This window comes from Lepisma saccharinum, chromosome 9 (genome assembly GCF_977018435.1).
Source record: "Lepisma saccharinum chromosome 9, izLepSacc3.1, whole genome shotgun sequence".
In the NCBI taxonomy this organism is placed as follows: domain Eukaryota; kingdom Metazoa; phylum Arthropoda; class Insecta; order Zygentoma; family Lepismatidae; genus Lepisma; species Lepisma saccharinum.
The window spans coordinates 87,010,562-87,016,662 of NC_139237.1; the positions used below are offsets into that span (position 1 = coordinate 87,010,562).

The following is a 6,101-nucleotide window of genomic DNA, read 5'->3' on the forward strand; positions in this document are numbered from 1 at the left end:
TAATAATTTAGTCATAAGATTGCTCAAAATTTTATTCAAATAATACAATTAAATGTCTGAAATTACTATTTAAACTAATTTCATTAAATATGATGTTTAAAAAAAGCCAATTTGTATATCATGACAAAATTATCAAATTGTGCAATATTCTGAATTCATATTCATAACAGTTATTTTTGACTGACAATATGAAAAAACAAATATCTTCAATCATATGTGTTATTTCAGGCAAGCAAGATAAGTTACATTCAAATTTATAATTAAATTTATTGAAATTATGTACATTTGCATTGACATCAAGGTTTATATACAAAGGTCAACTCTTTAAAATTGTTCAATGTCTTATATGATGTCATACTTGGTATTTTATATCAACATTCAAAAAATGGTATTTGTAATCATTAGATAAGTATATTGTGATATACATAGTAAAATAGCTGTAACAGAGCAAATATGTACATTTACTAAACAAACATTCAAGGTGTTAAGCAGTTATGGACAAAAATATAACACAAAAACAATTGAAGATAACTCATACTAAAAAATCTGGCTTGAACTAGTTGCTCTAATACTAGTTGTCTGGACTTTTAAGGAATCCGAAGATGGATGGGACATAAGTAAAAATGTGACGATTGGTGAAGGTTTGATATCATTAAAAATCTGGATCTTTTGAGAGATTATACTTGATAAGTTAATCTTTAATAGTTTGTTGAAACTATATAGAGACATTTTGTTGATAACAGAAGCTTGAAAATGCTTTTATAATGGAATAATCTGTATAACGAAAAAGGAAAGATTTGGAACTGGTGTAAAGTGCCTAGTTTAATAATTGAGAGCAGGAAATTATTATCTGCTGGCATCAGCATTAACTAGCTAGTAAATGAATATTGCATTATCTAAAATGAAATGTTATGAGAAATAAGACTAAGTGAGTGTAATATTTTCTACATTTTGAATGTGAACAAGCCAAATGTGAAGTTTTGAAAATTGAAGGAAGCCATCTTGTGGACCTGATTGAGGAATCTGACATGTTGAGTGTGCTCAGATGTAGAACTGACGCATACTCAAATATTTAGTGAAAAACTTGCTCTGTCTCACAAGGAGATAATAAAGAAATGTTTTCTACATATAAATAACATTTATATGTTATAAATGTTCTTGTAAATAATTGCATAATTTGATGCTATTGTAATTTTTGTTGTTTCTAGTTTTTTTTTTCTTCTTTCTTTTCATTTTTATCAATATAATAATTATAAATTATAAAGTATATGTAAATTTAAATTTCCTTTTCAACATAGCACCATAGTTACCTATTGCGCTGATACTGAGTTTAAATTATACTGACAAAGTTGTTATATATTTAAGATTATGAGACGTCAGGTGATTAGTTGAAAAGGTTCAAGCTTATAATAATCTTTGTATTGTTTTGCTTCTTGTTCTGGTTTCTGATTTTAGGTGTTTTTACCTTTAAATATGTCAGATCCAAATGGTGATTTCTGCTTGGCAGATGTTATGGCTGCTCTCAATGCTATCAAGGATGGCCAAACAGATCTCAAAGCTAATCAGGAGGATCTCAAAGCTAATCAGGACAAGATTAATGCTCAATTGACAGAGCTGAATGATATTATTAAAACTAGTATCTCAGAAGTCAGAGTGTTCAGAGGTGAAATCGAAGCTACTTGTACAGAGCTTAGAGAAGAGATCAAAGATGAACTCAAGGTGGGCGAAAATACAAAAATGGCGGCTATATGTGTGGAAAGAGCTCAGTTAATGTCAACCTCAGATAAGTTAGAGGAAATATATGATATGTCCAGGCTTCTGCAAGAACAGGGAGATAAAAGTGAAGAAGATGCAATTTATGTCAAAGAACAAAGTATCTTGAAACTAGGAGAGACTTACAAGAAAGATGGCAAAGCAAAAGAACTGTCTGAACTTATTAAGCAGACGAGACCCTTCCTCTGCACCATTAGTAAGGCAAAGGCAGCAAAATTGGTTCGTGCTCTGGTTGACATGTTCTTGGATCTGGAAGCCACCATTGGCAGTAAAGTTCAGTTGTGCAAGGAATGCATTGAGTGTACAAAACAAGATAAAAATACTATCCTCGGGCAGTATTTGGAAGCCTGCCTAATAGCTTTGTATTTTGACACTGGAATGTTTACTGAAGCTCTTCACTTAGGATCGACCTTATTAAGAGAACTGAATAAGTTTGATGACAAAATGTTATTGCTAGAGGTTCAACTTCTAGAAAGTAAAACTTACCATGCCTTGAGTAATCTTCCAAAAGCACGTGCAGCACTTACCTCAGCTCGGACTACAGCTAATTCAATATATTGCCCTACAAAACTACAAGCATCGCTTGATATGCAGTCAGGCATTCTTCATGCTGCTGATGAGATAGACTTCAAAACAGCATACTCTTACTTCTATGAAGCATTTGAAGGCTATGATAGTGTGGAAAGCTCAAAGGCTTTGACTGCATTGAAGTACATGCTGCTGTCTAAAATAATGTTGAACACACCAGAAGATGTTCAGCAGATCATAAGCGGGAAACTGGCTCTGAAGTATGCCGGAAGTGCAATTGAAGCTATGAAGTGTGTTGCTCAAGCAAGTCTTAAGAGATCTCTGGTAGACTTTCAGGAGGCTGTGGATCAGTTTAAAGAAGAACTGGAAAATGATCCAATTGTTCGAGCACATTTAGACAGCCTTTATGACACAATGTTGGAACAAAACCTTTGTCAGATCATTGAACCTTATTCTCGTGTTCAGGTGGATTATGTTTCAAAATGCATTAACATACCTGTAAACCAAGTAGAGAAGAAAATTTCCCAAATGATTTTGGACAAGAAGTTTCACGGTATTCTAGACCAAGGTGAAGGGGTGTTTCCCCAAAGTGTTTCAAATGTCCAGTTGAAGGATACAATTAGGAAAGGCACCAAACTTAAATTGAAACAAATTAATAAGACTGTTTTCACCAATTGCCCAGGTGCAAGGAGAAAAGTAACAACTCATCCTAAACATGTTCGTAAAAGAACATTCAGGCAGAGATGTTTGAAATTATGGAGGAGAAAATTTCGTCTAGAAGCATTCCATGCTTACTCCTCACATATTTGTACTTTGACTGTGATAGCATACTTGATCATGCATCGTACACATGTACGCAGAAGATGTCACGATAGTGTCGTGAAGTTAAAGTTAACTTCAAATTTGTAATGTTGTAGACTTACATTTTAATAATTTGATTACTTACCTGTAATGTATCTTTTCAAAGGCATTGTTGCAGCATTACTATATTTTATCAGATGTGACTGAAAATTACTTGATGGGTAAACATTGTTACATACTTACAATGCTTATCATTTATGATTAAGTTTAGAATTACAGTAATATGAACTATGAGTGTTGTAACATTCTTATGTGGTTGCATATATTTGGAAAAAGTATGTTATGAAACACATAGTTTTATTAGTATGTGAATTAGAAACATACAGTTTAGCAAAATAACTTTATTGTGTACATGTAACATCTGATACTAAGAGTTATCTTGAATACTTTCACTATGACAGTATCAGTGTATGTTTTAGTTTGGATATTGTCGATGGAGTAAGATCAGTGGTTACATAGCTTGACATGTTGAGTCATGAATATAGTTCTGTTTCAATGCTGAAATGAATCAATCACAAATGCAAACCCTAAAGTTGAAAAATATTATCAAAGATTCTTTGTTTAAAGAAAAGAATTACACTTTACTTTGTTCTGTGTGAACATAAAGTATAACTTTGTGGCCTAAGGACAGGTTCACAAGCTTCCGATATCATGTGAAGTAAAGACATGTCGACTTTGAAGTGTTAAAAGGGGATGTTGAAGAAACCGAAGACAGGTTTCATCCAAACACAGAAAAGTCTCGGAGCGTCAAGCCTTAAAAGGTTCAATATAATAATTTGGAATTTAATATCCTTTATCTCAGATTGCACGGTGATGGTAGGGAGAGTAGTTAGAATACTCACACCCGATGGTAACCTGTTGTCTAGGTAAAGTAACGGAATATTAATAAAGGGGTTCATGCATATTTATTCACTTTGTTCAGCAGCCTGATTCTTCTGTTGGAATACACTGTTAACAATAAAGGTGCGGTAATTTGGGCACACGTGTTAACATTTGACCACATGTGAGCTGACAACTTATTATGATTGTATACCCATCTGACTTTCAAAGCTTTTTAATTTTAACAAAGATTGATTTGCCATACATCCTGAAATATTGTTGCAGGATAATTTAATCTATACTTACCATCCACAGAGTAAAGTAACTTTAAGGGTTGGTTGGTTGGGAGTTTCTTATTGACTGAGTGTCAAGGGTGGTATATAAGACCTCAGTTCTTTACTTTTTCGTTCCTTGTATATTAATTTGTAGCATTATGAAATTGCTTATGCGAACATGTTGTTCATTTTGTTGGTTTGAAGGACAAAAGATACTTCTTCATTCCACAACCATACCCATAAGGGTTGGTTGGTTGGGAGTTTCTTATTGACTGAGTGTCAAGGGTGGTATATAAGACCTCAGTTCTTTACTTTTTCGTTCTTTGTATATTAATTTTAGCATTATGAAATTGCTTATGCGAACATGTTGTTTATTTTGTTGGTTTGAAGGACAAAAGATACTGCTTCATTCCACAACCATACCCATGAGGGTTGGTTGGTTGAGTTCTTCTTCTTAGGATGTGGGTTAAAGGTGGTACTGTGAGTCACAGTACTTTGTGCAGAATTTTTCTTTTGTCAGCTGTTAATGTCAAAATTTTCTCACTTTTCATGCTTCTTTCATTGAGTCTGAAACATTAGTTCAGGTATGAAGTATTCCTCTGTAGAGTTTGCCTTAAGTTGATCTTCATGATCCGACATTGGTCCTCAATCATATTTCTTGATCCTTAGTTGTGTTGAACGGTGAAAAAATTTAATGTAACAAATATTCTTTGTTATGTGTATTTTGGAATGCAAAAAAAAAAAAAATGTATAATATAATGTGATGGCATGTGCATAATAATTTTGAATGCTAAGATTTAGCTTTGGCTTGAAAAATATTTACTAGAGCACAAAGATTCCAAGAGTTGAATCGTAGGCTCAAATAGGAATGAACTTGACAAAGAGCAAAGAGATTCACGTGTTGATCCAAGCTTCAGTCAAGTAGTTGTTTCCTTTAAAAATGCTAGAATGCATTATGGCTCCAAAATGTGTTCACAAAGGGCTGAATAGTAAGTTCGAGCCGTGACGCTGCGAGTTCAGGAACAACAATTATTTATGATTTATAATTTCTGTGCACACATCATAATTTATACATTTCTTGCATGAATTCATTTGCAATGTAAGAAATCTTATATTCAGCACTCCGTAAATCTGAGGATGTTTGCTTTTCGATGCAGGGACTTACATTTTTGTCTTGTTAGCCGATGTTGCTAGATGAATGGATCAATTCCTAATGGGAAATTTAGATCAGAGGTAACTTACTCTACATGTAGAAAATTATTATTAATATATTTTTTGGCTAAATAAAATTTAATATAGAAATTATGCTCCCAGGTTGAGAATGAAGTTCTGACTGGTGATTCATTGTTTGATAATAAAAAATAATGTTATGTAGATACATTGTTTATGTAAAAATGGTTACTTTACTGGATAATAATTGTTGGTATGTCGAACTTGATGTTTTTTGTTTTTCAATATTATTATGTACAAAAAATTCATTATGCACTGTATTGGTTCATGATGAACAAGTTCTTGTTGTATTGTTGGAAAACAAATATTCAGTCACACTCAATTGATTATAATGCTGAACATGTAAACAGATTGTAAATATAGAGGCATTGTATTAATTAGTATATGTTAAATGTCTCAGTAGGGCTCAGATCTGTTGTGGGTTCGTCCCTTGTTGAGCGCCAGTATGACAATAAAAATAATACATTGTCATAACTACATTTGAAAATGGTTAGGCTAAGTCCAAAGTTCCACATTTGTGCTATATCTATAATAATTTAGTCATAAGATTGCTCAAAATTTTATTCAAATAATACAATTAAATGTCTGAAATTACTATTTAAACTAATTTCATTA

General features: G+C 32.7%; 1 pseudogene; it reads left to right on the forward strand.

The window, feature by feature from the left end:
- Nucleotides 1–1,629: 1,629 nt before the first annotated feature.
- On the forward strand, nucleotides 1,630–3,210 carry LOC145992533 (26S proteasome non-ATPase regulatory subunit 11 pseudogene; annotated as a pseudogene).
- Nucleotides 3,211–6,101: the final 2,891 nt, after the last annotated feature.